This window comes from Plectropomus leopardus, chromosome 7 (genome assembly GCF_026936395.1).
Source record: "Plectropomus leopardus strain MGB_pleo_1.0 chromosome 7, ASM2693639v1, whole genome shotgun sequence".
Lineage (NCBI taxonomy): Eukaryota > Metazoa > Chordata > Actinopteri > Perciformes > Serranidae > Plectropomus > Plectropomus leopardus.
The window spans coordinates 24,489,839-24,503,541 of NC_142182.1; the positions used below are offsets into that span (position 1 = coordinate 24,489,839).

The following is a 13,703-nucleotide window of genomic DNA, read 5'->3' on the forward strand; positions in this document are numbered from 1 at the left end:
GCCCTGATTGTTAGCATTTGAGAGATAATTGCTAGTTTTTGTCAGGCAATGCACTCACGTTGAGGTCATCTTAAAAGATGGAAAAATTACAATAAGTCAAATATTCCACTAGTTAATGTTGTTACTTCACCAGATAGGATTTACACCCAGACAGTGATTTTGAAAACACTGCTTGATGTGAGGAAAGCCAAAAAAAAAACAAAAGCAAAACTACAAAGATTATTGTCCAGCAGCTACAGCCCAGAACTGCATTCCCTCTTTATCATGTTAGTGAAGCAAACACTTGAAAGGTGAAATTTAAAGTAGGAAAATACAAGTCGCAGATAACATTTTCAAACAATGCATAATAAAATGGTACATGCAATACAGGAGCGTGACGTGGTTAATCTGCCCACATCACGCCCTGTGTAAATGTCAGAGCTCAAACAAAGAGCAAGGGGAAAAAGATAAGAAAAAAAAAAAAGTTCTGCGCTGGTTGTTCAGCTGTGGAGGCATGCCGACGTTTTTCCCCTGTAGTCTGCAGCTCTGTTTTTTCTTCCCCACATTCCCTCTGAATGTGATTTTAAGCATTCCAGGATGGTTAGAGACTAAACTGTGAACAGATATTACCAGCAATTAGACAGATCCCAGCGAGGCTTCTCCATCATCAGAGAAAACATCCACCCAGTTTGTAAACAAGTCAGAGCTGGTGTTGGTTTTGCCCAGAGAGCTCTTAAATCTCTTTGGAGTGTTGATAAATATTCTTGTGAATATCAGAGGACCTACAGTTTCCTTGGAACCACTGATGAGGCAGAACAGTTGCGTCACAAAACAAAAAATGGCGTTTCAAAAGTCACCACAGAAGCCAGTAGCCTCGATTCATACTAATGTAAGATAATTTGATAATGATAATTTTCGTTAATGTAGTTTAAAGTTTAAACACTGGTGACACTTTACTTAATTTTAATGTAATTTTAACTTTACTTATCACTTAATGTATTAATTGATATCTCATGTTGTGCGTCCACCATTTTTGCATACTTCAGTTTAGCTGATATTATTTCGCTTATTTTCTTCATTTTTAACTATTTCTTGCCTTTTTTTCTTCTAATTTTGTGTTTGCCAACAAACTCGCAATTACTATTTTTTTAAGGTGATATGTCAATGTCATATTTATAGCTTGCCACCAAATAGCCAAAAATCAGTTATAGCTACTTTAGTATGCATCACATGACAAAAATAGAGACACTTTCAAACTCCATGCCAGCTGTGTAAGACTGTTTTCTAAAGAAACACTTCATCCCCCAAATGACCAAATGTAATTCAATTACTCATCCTTATATGGGTGAATAATTTAAATATATATGTTGTTTATTTGTGAGGTTAACTTTTCTTTTCTCTCATGTCTCCATGGTGAATGAAGAATCTAAAAACAGACAAAATTCTTGATGAATTGAAGTGATAGGGGTCCAGGTTTAACAACTGCAAAATTATATCAAAACATCTGTTTACAAACTTTCACACAGTATAAATCCAACTCTCTTTATCCAGTCGTATGCTCATGACTTTCCAAACTGACAGTCCTTTCTGGCGATGAACTAAACAGAAAGCGAGATTCATCTACGCTCTCTTCATCACCAAAATCCACTGACAAATGCAGTCATTTTACTTTGCTGAATGCGGGAGCTGCTGGTCTTTGCCTCAGTTTGTTTGTGTCATTGAGTGACTTTGCAGAAATCAGAAAAAAGCTACACACATTTAAAAGTCACAGAAATAAAACAAACTGACTGAGGCAGTGCTAGACCAGCAGCTCCCATGTTCAGTGAAGTAAAGTGACTGCTTTTGTCAATGGAGTCTGGCTTTCCCTGTTAGAAAAAAAAAAAAAAAAAGGAGGGGTGTCTGTTTGGGAGGTACTGAGCATACGACTTGATTAATGAATTAATGAGACTTTGATTATACTGAACAAATGGTGTGATTTTGTAACCAAATGTTTTGACATAGTTTTGCTCTTGTTAAACACACACCTCCTTTACTTCATCTCATGCAGAATGTTCTCAGTTGAGGGATGCAAGAAAAACAAAGTTTTCTTCACAAGTTCAATGTGACACCTGGCAGTTGATACACAAATGTTCATTTTGGAGGTGAAGTGCTCCAGTCATCACAAAGCTCCTCCAGAACCACATGAATGTGTCGTACAACTGTTTTTGCAGGCTGTGCAGTACTCCCTATGACTATAAACTGACTTTGACATGTAAAATTAGGTGGGTGTTCTTTTAAAGAACTTTACCAGTTGTATATTCAGCACTTGCTGCAAACTCAAAGTGCATTCTATTTGGGAAATCGCCATGTTGTACAGAAATTAAAATCATATGAAACATTTTTTGAGGAACAGAGGGTTTTTTTTCCATGCGCTGTCTGACTTAAAGTTGTTATGTGCTGGCCTGTATGGCAACGTCAGTGATGAAAAGCAGTGGCGGCACACAGCTTTGAGTGAATTTCCAGAAGGGCTCTCTCTTAAAATAACTTCCCAGGTCAGGTCCTGCATACCACGATTGTGTGTGTGTGTGTGTGTGTGTGTGTGTGTGTGTGTGTGTGTGTGTGTGTGTGTGTGTGTGTCTGTGTAACCCCGTCCGGCCCCAATATGACCACCACCTCATCCTGCTCATACACCTTCAGGACCACCTCAGGACTACATTTCCTCTGGTCATGTTACAGTTTTGGTACCTTCATTCTCCAAAATCAACAAGAAGAACCTTCACAACTTTAATCACAAACCCACCTCTAACAAAAAACAAGGAGTGAAACTCCTTCAAAAATTGTAAAAACAACTGCCTGCCAACTTGAAGATCATCATCACTATGTGAAGCTTGATTTTGGAAAAGACACCAAAACCTGTTTTGCATTTTTCTTGCATGTGTGCATTTAAACAAATGCAATTTGTTTCCCTGCTTCATGAAGTGACACAATAAAGCCTGGAGGGAGAGCTCCACCCTATCAGCTGGACGGAGCAGCGACTCAACCCAGATCTGAGGGCATGACTCCCCCCAGCTCTCAGGGAGGGGTGACAGGGGTCCACCCTTGTGATTTCCTGCCAAGTCCAGGCTTTTGGCCTCTCCTCTTGGTTTTTGGAGGGCATTAGGATAGATGAGGGGATGGCGATGGCGAGAATGGAGGGTGGGTGGTGGTAAAGGAGGTGAGAGGAATGTGGTGCAATGGACGGAGGGATGAAAGGAGGGCGGGAGGCAATATTAGACCAGCCCTGTGTTGTTCTTGGCTCTCTCTGTAGTCTGTCAAGCCCCACTGCAGGGTATGACACACACACACACACACACGCACGCACACGCGCGCACACACACACACACACACACACACACACACACACACACACACACACACACACACACACACACACACGCACACGCACACGCACACACACACACACACACACACAAGAATAACACAACAGAGATTTCCATGACAATAGTGTTCCAGCTGGTGGGAGTAACAAAGCATGGTGACCACGGAGCCTTTCTCACAGAGAAGGAGAGGGTTAAAGTCTCGCTCAGCTCTGGACCCGAGGAATCATCTGCTCCGCTCGTCAGGCCACAAAACCAAATAAGCTGTGCCACGACTCCAGAGGTAAACTGGCATCTAGGCAGCCATGGGGAGGGGGTGGCTTGTTTGTGGGGGTCTGTGGTGAGCTGAGGAGGAAATTATTAATGAACTCAAATCACTAACTGCATTAGTGCTGTTGGTTCTTTATGCTAAAAACTGAGCTGTAATTACATAACTGAACTAGACTAAAGTTATGATTACCACTCTGGATATATTCAGTTTCATAAAGGTTAGGAACCCTTATTTTAACCCATGTGTAGCCTAAAAAGGATACTTCCGGGTTTGGACGTGGTTGCTTTCCAAAATAATGGCAGCATCAAGTTGAGAACCTGGCTACATTGCTAACACGTTATTTGGGGGAAGAAACATGAGCAGCCAAACTTTTTGGGTATAGAGAAAACCAAAGACGTGGTAAAATAATTAACCATGCTGTCCACAGAAAACACCCACCACAGTTTACTTTGGTTCAGCTTTGCTGTGCAATAAGAGGATCATTAGCAAACAACATGCATCCCTGAAATCTCGTCGTCAGACTCCAGGAAGTCACTGCGCCTGGCCCAGAAATAGTTCCTGCACACTCTTACACCGCTGCTTGTTGTTTTTGTATTTCTGATGCGTTACAAACTGAGACAAAACGAGATATTCTGTAACACAGGGATACTCCATTTGTTTCGCTTCGGGGCCACTTTTGCAAAGCGGCAGGCGGCCAGGGGCCAATCACAGCGGCCCCATGCATGTTTGTAGGATTCTAGGACATTTCTCTGATTTTAAGAAATTTTTACAATGTTAGCATGTTTCTAGGATTTTAAGCATGTTTCAATAATTGTAGGACATTTCTAGGATTTTAGGGTGTTTATAGGATTTTAATACATTTCTAGGACCTCAGGACATTTCTAGGATTTTTGGACATTTCTCTGATTTTAGCACAGGATTTTAACATGTTTCTAGGACTTTAGGCCATTTTAGGATTTTAAGACATTACAAGGATTTTAGGATGTTTCTATGATTTTATAAATGATTTTAGCACATTTCTAGGATTCCAGGACAATTCATAGTGTGAATCATTTTATTTTTACTGTGTATTAGAAAATGGTTTGGGGGGCCACCTGGCACCCCTCAGGGGCTAGATTTGACCCGCAGGTTGTAAGTTGAGTATCATTGCTATAATATGGTACCTACTGAGCTGTAGAGGCTCTTACAGGCAGATTTTATTTAAACTTACTATCACTTATTTCTAATTTTTTCCTCCACTGTCCTTTTTGATACTCTTTTCTGCACTCTTTTTTTAAACTGTAAATTGACAAATGTTTCTTGCTAAGTGAAGCTAATATCCTGCTGACATGCTTCCTTTCATGACTCATTCTGTACTGTGACATCCTCAGATACTGTAGCTTGCATGCCTACACTTGAATCACTATCCACATATCCAAGCTACACTCCACTCACTGCAGGCTACTTACACCATGTGATTAGATTTATATTAACTCTTTGCAGGACTCAGACACATTAAACCGACATCAACAAACTATTGGCAATGAAGGCCGACGGTTGCATCCCCAAACATCTCCTGTGTCTCAGCAAAGAATTTACACTTGAACACAATGCGAAGACTACAGCATGGCCAACCATGCATGGGCCTGCATGACGCCTGCATGATAGGAAATAACTCTTCATATCATCAGGGGTGGGTTATATGACAGTGTAAGTGTGCTGCACTAATCAACGCTTATTCAACATGCTGAACCAGCTTTTAAGGAAAATGAATGAGGGCTTATTAGTGAATTTGTACCTACACTCTGTGCGCTGATATACAGTAAAACAGCACTTTCTGTCTTGTGATATATTTTGATTGGCACACCTCCGAGGAAACAGAGCTAACTCTAAATCTGAGAGACATGATCCTCAGCTGTATTGTGACATCATTAGGTGCTGCTGTACCTCTTTTGTTTTTTTCCAAACAGCCACTAAAACGTGATTCCTTGACAGTCAGGTCGGCGTGTGAGAGCCTTCCTACAAAGAGTTAATGTAAATCTAATTATATGGTATAGGTAGCCTACTGTGAGTGGAATGTAGCTTGGAGACTAATGGGGAGGCATACAAACTACAGTGTAAACACACAGTAACCTCAAGCCTTAAAGGTCTCATTAGCTGAACACAGAGGCTCTGCCATCCTCTCTTTAATGTGTTACGTTATACTTAGCAAAGTTTTCCCAAAAAGTTATTAGTATACCCAACAGGTGTTTTGAAAGTCTGTGTAATCAGGTGACAGAATTGTAGTAAATTGTAAAGGGCGAGGCATCATTTTCTCATCAACTTTTTCAAACAACATGCTAATCCCAATGCTTAAGCAACAATTCCTCAGAATTAGTCGGTCTTTGGGATAATTATCTAGAACTGTGATAATCCCTCCTCCTGACAGGTTGCAGCCAGTTGGTGTGCAGAGAGCGACATAATGCTGATCTTCAATAGTTTTTACAACACCAACATTAAAATGATACTCCTCTTGAAATCAGTGCTTTGAGCATCAAATTCTCGCCCCTGTAGACTTGACAGGTGGCTGTACGACATTCGCATGTGTCTCTGACAAAGATGACCAGCTGTGGCCAGGAGTTTATGTCAGGCCTATGGATCCCAGTCAAGACAAGTTTTAACAATTCAACAAGAAAACTGCAGAAATTTCAGCAAATATCGGTGTGCACAGATGATGATGAAACCAAACGCAGCACATGCACAAAGCCTCTCTGCGGGCATTGAGGTGGAAGCTATTACAGAAAAGCATATACACACAAACACGCACTGTACAGCGGGCAGCAAGCTGTTCACAGAGCAACAAAAAACAGTGATCCCTGTTCCAGCTGTCTGTGTGTGTCCTTCTGACTCAAAAGCCTTTCTCTCTCCAGGACCGACTGCAGCGTCAGGACTGCGTTTGACTCGCACTCTGGCCCCAGCCCAGCACATTACACTGCTCTCCTGACCCCAACATATGGCCCCGGGGACCCACCTCCAGCCTTCTCTGACAGCTGCGTGTGACCACAGACTGAATGTTGCATGTGGTCGAAATGAATCTCAGAGGTTTCTTCCAACACATGCACAGAATATTATATTTTTTAGTTCCTCAAACTGAGGAGTCTGCTTTTAGTTTGGTTTATTTTACTTCCAAACTTGGTTTAGGTTTGTAGTGATTATCGTGATAATCTCAAACCAAGTAAAAATCTGTTGTCAGTGACTGTTACATACAAACATATTACTCCTTGGACTCAAGATCATTTGTGCGATTCAGACTCCAGGTCAAGTGTATTTGTATGGACACAGAAAGAATATATTTAATATATAATAATATATTATATTATACATATATCCTATATATATAGGATTGACTTTTTCAGGGTGGATACTGATACCATTTATTAGTAGTTAATGATTTAAGTTTTATTGTTTTAAAAAGGCTGCTGGGAACTTGCTGTTTATTATATTGAATGTTTCAGTTTTGATTAAACATTTGCTTAAGGCATATAATCAAAGTTTTGTATTGGAGTTTATTATATTCCAAATTCTAAATATAGACAGAAAAAAATTCAATATTTCTTGCAAATGCATATTGGTTTCAAATATCGGATAACAGTCTCATTAACTACTAATAATCAGTATCGGCCCTGATAAAAACAATTTGAGTTGTCTCTGAAAAGACGTGGTAGCCAGCCTCCGGTCTCCCCTGATATCGCCCCCGGGTTTTAAAAAGCTCTGACCTGCGCATCACTACTCTGCAGTTAACTGATAAATGATAAACTGCTGACATCCCTACTCAGAAGAGAGTAATTTGATCACAGACACATTTTAGAAATGTTTAAAAATTGTAGTTGGGGTGCCACAAGTGGACTGAAATAATCTCCCAAACCATTTTATTCATGGAAAAAGCAATACTAACCTCCCCTGAAATTCAGGTTAAAAGCCAAATAAGCAGGTCACTGGGTTGTTCAGTGAGTACCTAAATACATGGAAGCTTTTACTTTTACAACACTGGGAAAAATATTCTGGCACCCACCAAAGTGACACATTTTAAAGCAGAAGCAGCTGTTTTATTGGAATAAACAGATTAATGCCACCCACGGAAATTCAGCTGCAAATCTATATGAGACATCAAAGTACGGCCCACACTGTGCGATCTACAAGTGATTCCTGAGAACTGCAGCACAATTACACAGCTTAACACTAACTATGCTGCCAAAATGAGAACAAACAGGAACTTGCGGATAACCACATAAATTACAGAGACGTTGACTTTGTGGAGGATTCAACTCAGCAGTGACCAATCAGGCGGTCTTATTTTCAAGTTGCGACTCTTGCACTGACATGAAAGATGTAAGGGGAAGGTGGGAACAGCGCACACCGAAACACATCCAGGTCCGGAGGTTTGTCCTTTTTGCATGCCACTTACTGCACATCAAGAGCTGATGGAGTCTGTAGATAATGTAACAGCATAAAGTCCAAAGCAAACAGGCATTTCTCTTCCACTGAGGCCGACTCTGAGCCTGTCAGTAAGAACTAAAGCCAAAGTCAACACAACCCGCTGAGACTTATATTGAAGGTTAACAAGCAAACTGATGCACTGAAACTCAAAGAGGCAGAATATAATGCTGATTTAATTGCCTGCGAAGCGTGCGACAGATGAGGTCAAACATCTGTCAGAGCAGGTATATTTTTAGCCAAACAATTATGCCATCTTTTGCAATCTTGAAACTTACTGTTGGCTCGACATCTGCAATTAGAAATATGTATTACTCAAACACAGACGGACAAAAATATAATTATTCACTGGCATGTTGGGAACTACAGCAAAGAATTTAATGCAAGCCAAAACAATCAGAGGTAACTCCGTGTTTTGGCCTTGATTTCACAGTTAAAGAGTTCAAGCATTTATCTAAATGGCATCTTCAGAGTGCTTCCTCCTCCCTGCCTTGTGTGTTTTCATTCCTGCTGGTCTTTGGGGAGTAAGGAGGAGTCAGTTTGTTCCAAACTAAAGCTGGATAACATCCGCCAATCAGCAGCTCATTCTTTCAGACCAGGCTGATCACATAAAAGATGTGTCCTACGTTAAGAAACACATTTTCGCCCCAAAAGAGGAATCTGAAGCAGAAATTTGGGATCCAGTGAGAGGCTTGTGGTTACAAAGAAAGAAGTGGACAGTGGGAGGTGTCCATTCAATATCAGGAGGAGGAAATGATTTCTTGCTCGAACACTTACGCTGCGTTCCAACATGAAGTTGAGATTTACAAACACTCCTTCGGTGTAAGAGCATGAAATCCTCCAAGTTGTTTTTAAAGGGGACAAAAGGTGAATGTGCTTTTTCACTTGCCTGGTTGGGCAAGTTGGTCAGAAAACTCCTACTATTCACTGGAAAGTCTTTTTTTTCTTACCCTTATACAAACTGATTTTATTTAAAAGCCGTTATCAAACAACAACGTAACATGTTTTTGAAAAATGACCTAATTTAATGCACCTTGCTCTCAAACTTGCAGTTAACTGAGCAACAGGCTGTTGGCGTTTCGCCCACATCCTCTCACGCTGCCCTGCTAAACTCCTGTTTCCGGGATAATTGAAATGCCCGCTTGTGCTTCAGGTCATATAAACAAATGTGTCTTTCCCTGCCGCCATTTTTGCACGTGCCCGTTTAATAATGCACATGTGTTAACTCTAAACAGAGACGAGAAGGATCTATAAAATCTACATAGGGTGTTTACTACTCAAATTTGTGATGCCATAAGCTACAGAGTGTGGAGCTGTGAATTGGGAAAGGTGTTGTTGACACAGAGCAGCCAGAGGGATGTTCTCAGTATATGGATACTTTTTTTTGTTGAAGAGCTGAAAGCATCACACTACTACAGAGCTTATTAGCGAATAAAAAAAAGAAAAGAAAAAAAGAAAACATGCTGTGAGTCCACAAAATCAGGCTCCCATTCATCGTCTGTGGAGCGGCTCCAGACTTTATGCTCGATGACATGACATGTTTGAGACTAACTTCTCTGGTGTCCAGCTTCAAGAAAGAGTAGCTCATGTTCACCAATGTTGACTGAGCTTTTCGAAAGCTAAATGACATAAAGGTAATCTCAATTTTAAATTGGTGTTCCCCTTTAATTCCTCTTAAAGTCTTTTATAAGGCATGAAAACCAAATACAGTGCTGTCTTTAGTCTGACTGATGTTTGATCTCAGGCATTCACATCAGCTAATAACTCACACTGCAAATTATCCTTCATTTCTAGTTAAGTCAAGGAAAAAACACTGCATCTCAGCTTCAACACACAATTCTGATAGTGCCACCAAGATACTGTTTGCCCTAAATTGAAAAATACTACTGACTACTGAGAAATACTTTTTTTTGGTACTGTATAGACATCTATTCTGATTGTTTTACAGTTGCTATTAGTTTTATTTTTTGTCTTTGATTTGATGAAATTTCAATATTTAAATAACCTCCCATAGTAATTTGCTAGTTCGGTTTTTACTTTGTAAATGTTTAGCTTTGGTTTATTGTCAGTTTCAACCAGCATTGTTGACTGAGTTTCATTTTATGTATTAATTAATTATTTATCTATGTATATTTTCTGTCACATTTTTTCTATTTGAAGAAGTAAATAAGGTATCCATGTCATATTCATTTCAAAAGACACAGAACTTGAGAGTTGACTTCCCCAGCACAGTGACTGCTCAGAGACGGTGACATAAGCAGACACATGTGGAGCAACAGCTGTGCCAAGGAGCTTATGAAAGCTGCAGAGTGAGCTCTGACAAGAGCTGAGGCACAGCGACGACAGGGCCGGTGACACCGGGAACACACAGGAGAGCAGGGAAATGTACAAAGCTGAGAGGAACACTGAAAGCAAAGGCCATTCACTGGAAAGAATGACGGATGGAGAGAAACCTTGTTAAATGCTGACGAATGGCTGCAAGAATTGTTCTGGTTTCTACACGCGCCTGTTTGCATTTTACCGCCACCTGGTGGTCAAAAGTGCTTATAGCATCTGTGAAAAACAGACAACAAAAGATAAACAAAAAGATGTTTCCCTGGGAGAGATCAGTGGTGGATGAAGTACCTGAAAGCCGTATTTGAGTAAAAGTAAAGATATCTTAGCAGCAAATGACTTTGGCAGAAGTTTAAGTCACTAATTAGACTATTACTTTAGTAAAAGTCTTAAAGTGTCTAATGTTTACTGAACCTGAGTATCAAAAGTAATTTTATGATTTTAGATGTATTTAAGTGTTTAGTGAAAAATTGCAAGCAAATGCTGGAAAAAAATAGTCAAGCAGTCAGAATTTTGAGAATTATATTACTTCAATGTAACATAAAGCACCTCAAAAATAGAGCCAATAATACATGAAGAAAAACAAGATCTTTTTTTTTACAACTTTTAACAACAAAATCCAGATTTTCTTTCCCTCCAATTCCTTCAATTATCAATCTGTCTCTTCCTCTCTTTCTTCCCTATTTTTACAAGTAACTAAAATGCTTAAGGAAAATGTAGTGGAGTAAATAAGATTTTATTTAGAAAAGGTAGTGGACTAAACTGAAGTTGACAGAAATATAAAAACTCACGTTAAGTACAGGTACTCCCAAAAATACTTGAGTACTATTACAAAGTATTATTGCTTTATTACATGACTACACTAGGAAAGATGCAGCACTATCTTTTATCATAGATAACTAAAACATAAACAATATTGTGTTGTTCTCTAATACATGAATATTTTAATACATATTTTTTCATGAAACAAAGAGTTTCGTAGGGTTGGCAATCATCAGAGGCCCCACCATATTATCACAGTACTTAAATCCTGATACAATATTAATGTGATTTTAAACATTTTACAACATGCTGAGTATGCTACTGTATGTTGCATTAATAGCCCTTTTTCAAGTGCAAAAAAATCTAGTTTTATGTCTGTTTATCTCACTTCATTAATTTTTATGCCAACAAAATGTATAACGGCATGAAAAGCATTGACTTTATCATTCTAGAAGGCTGCCAAATGGTTAATTGTATTTGCAGAAGTAAAACTTCATAATAAAAAATAAATTAATACAATATTGCCACACAAAATATTGGATACTGTGCTGAGTCTATCTCCTCCCCCCACTCCAACTCTTTTGTCTCTAGTTTCCTCTCTTTAGCTAAATTTATCTCAGTCCATCACTGCTAAAAACAGTTTTGGCTGTTTTTAAGTAAAAAAAAAAAAAGTATAATGAATTCAACAGCATGTGTCACTATGTTGTGCTAAAAAGGTAACATTTTTTTTTGCTAGAAATAAAATGCTTACAAGCAGTAGGCATTTCTCTCTTCAGCCGATTTCTGATAGACATGGATTTCTTTCAGCGTTATGGGGTTTGGGTCATTTTGGGTTTTGATTGAGTTTAAATAGACAAAGTCTTGTCTTACAGGGTTGCTGTAATTTTTGGTCTTTGGATTTTTTATTTCATAACTATTCATATTTTTGTTTTTAATAAATACAACTTCCTGAAAAGCATCAAATGTGCAGAGATTTGTAGATGATAGACCTGTTTTGACAGGTCTAAGATGCTTTCAGAATATGAAGGTCATTACAATGCTAGTTATAAAAAAAATATAACAGTAATGTCATTGTAACTCTTTGCTGCTTTCACTGCTTTGGTGTCCATGCGTTTAACACTTTTTTTTTTTAACCCAGGACAAGTTCCAGTTTCAAAAAACAAACAAACAAACAAAAAACATGTTTTGTTTGTTTTCCTTTTTGTTTTGTTTTTTTGGTAATTTCTTTTTTCTTTTGACAAGACAAAAATAAAATTAAGATTGATTTCTATTTTTTTTTTAATTACATTCTATTTCTGACCTATTTTTTCATTTTTGGATTTTGAAATGAAAAAAATAACTGTCTTTTATTTTCTCATTTCTGTTTCAGAGGAAAATTGAAAGACCAAAAAGTACACCGACATACAGAATATGAAACTCTTGTCGCCAAATTCAGACATCAAATACAACTTTTTAAGCTTGGATGGTCAGATGACAAGCTAGCAGCAACATGTAACAGCTAGCCTCCTTTTTGAAACTTTTGTCAGTGTGGACATGCCGCACATCGCCAGCTCGCATTTTTCTCCACAATTCAGTCGCTCACTTCAGTTTACGACAAACAGCAGCACCTGTGTACAGTTCATTCAGGTGTAAACAAGACAGAAAAAGCTGACTTTCTACCTTTCAGATGGTCCAAAAGTCCGAATATGGGTTCCGTCCTCGGTTATATATATTCCTTTACTCCGTATGGGTCCACCGATCAACATCATCAAAAGGTTCCCTCATAAATATAATTTAAGTTGTGAATGTTGCCCTGCGGAGTCCATTGCTAACTGTGTAAGCTAACGCTTCAAACGGCTTCAAATCTCAAATTCACCGCTAATTTACTTCCTGCCGCGGTCTCCTTCTTCTTCGTTGAACTTTATTGGCGGCTGGCAAACAACGTTTTGGCGTATTACCGTCACCGACTGGTATGACGTGCGGCTCAGACTGTCTAATGGGCCTGTTTACAATAAATAAATACATTAGAGAGACAGAAAAATAAAATCTCATATCTTCCCAATCACATTAATTCTTCTCAGATACTGAACCAGCAGTCTGTAAGACTTGTTTCTTGAGTTCTGCTGTGAAATTTCTATTAGACTAAAGAGTAATTTGTCTCTGAGGCCTTTTTCTCAAAACCATGGCTTGGTGACAGTCATTTTGTAATGTGGCGTACTTTGGTTAATATTTGCATTATGAAAACTATACTGATACTATCAGAAAGTTAGAAAAAAATATCTGCATCCCGATCAAGAGGGATGGCAGGTCAACCAAGGGGGCCACATTTTTCTAACAACTGCCTACACTACTTGAAAAACCGAGGAATTAACTTGTCCTCAAAACAAAATATTACGACTCTGAACATGCTATGATATTAACCCCTGCATGGACACTAACTATTCTGTAAGTGAAGACTTCTAAATATAACACCTTTCAAAACAAAAGTTTAAGTATACTTTACAATAAAAGCACTGAGCATGAAATATCAAACAGACAGAAGAGCAACAAAACAGAGTGAAAACAGAAAT

At 38.8% G+C, this 13,703-nt stretch overlaps 1 long non-coding RNA gene across 1 annotated transcript in view; it reads right to left on the bottom strand.

The window, feature by feature from the left end:
* LOC148189188 (uncharacterized) overlaps nt 1–13,265 on the bottom strand; it is a 31,572-nt gene extending 18,307 nt beyond the window's left edge. Inside the window, exon 1 of the long non-coding RNA XR_015777038.1 lies at nt 12,814–13,265. This is a non-coding gene — a long non-coding RNA (uncharacterized LOC148189188). The remainder of the gene's footprint in view (nt 1–12,813) is intronic.
* Between the last annotated feature and the right edge of the window lie 438 nt (nt 13,266–13,703).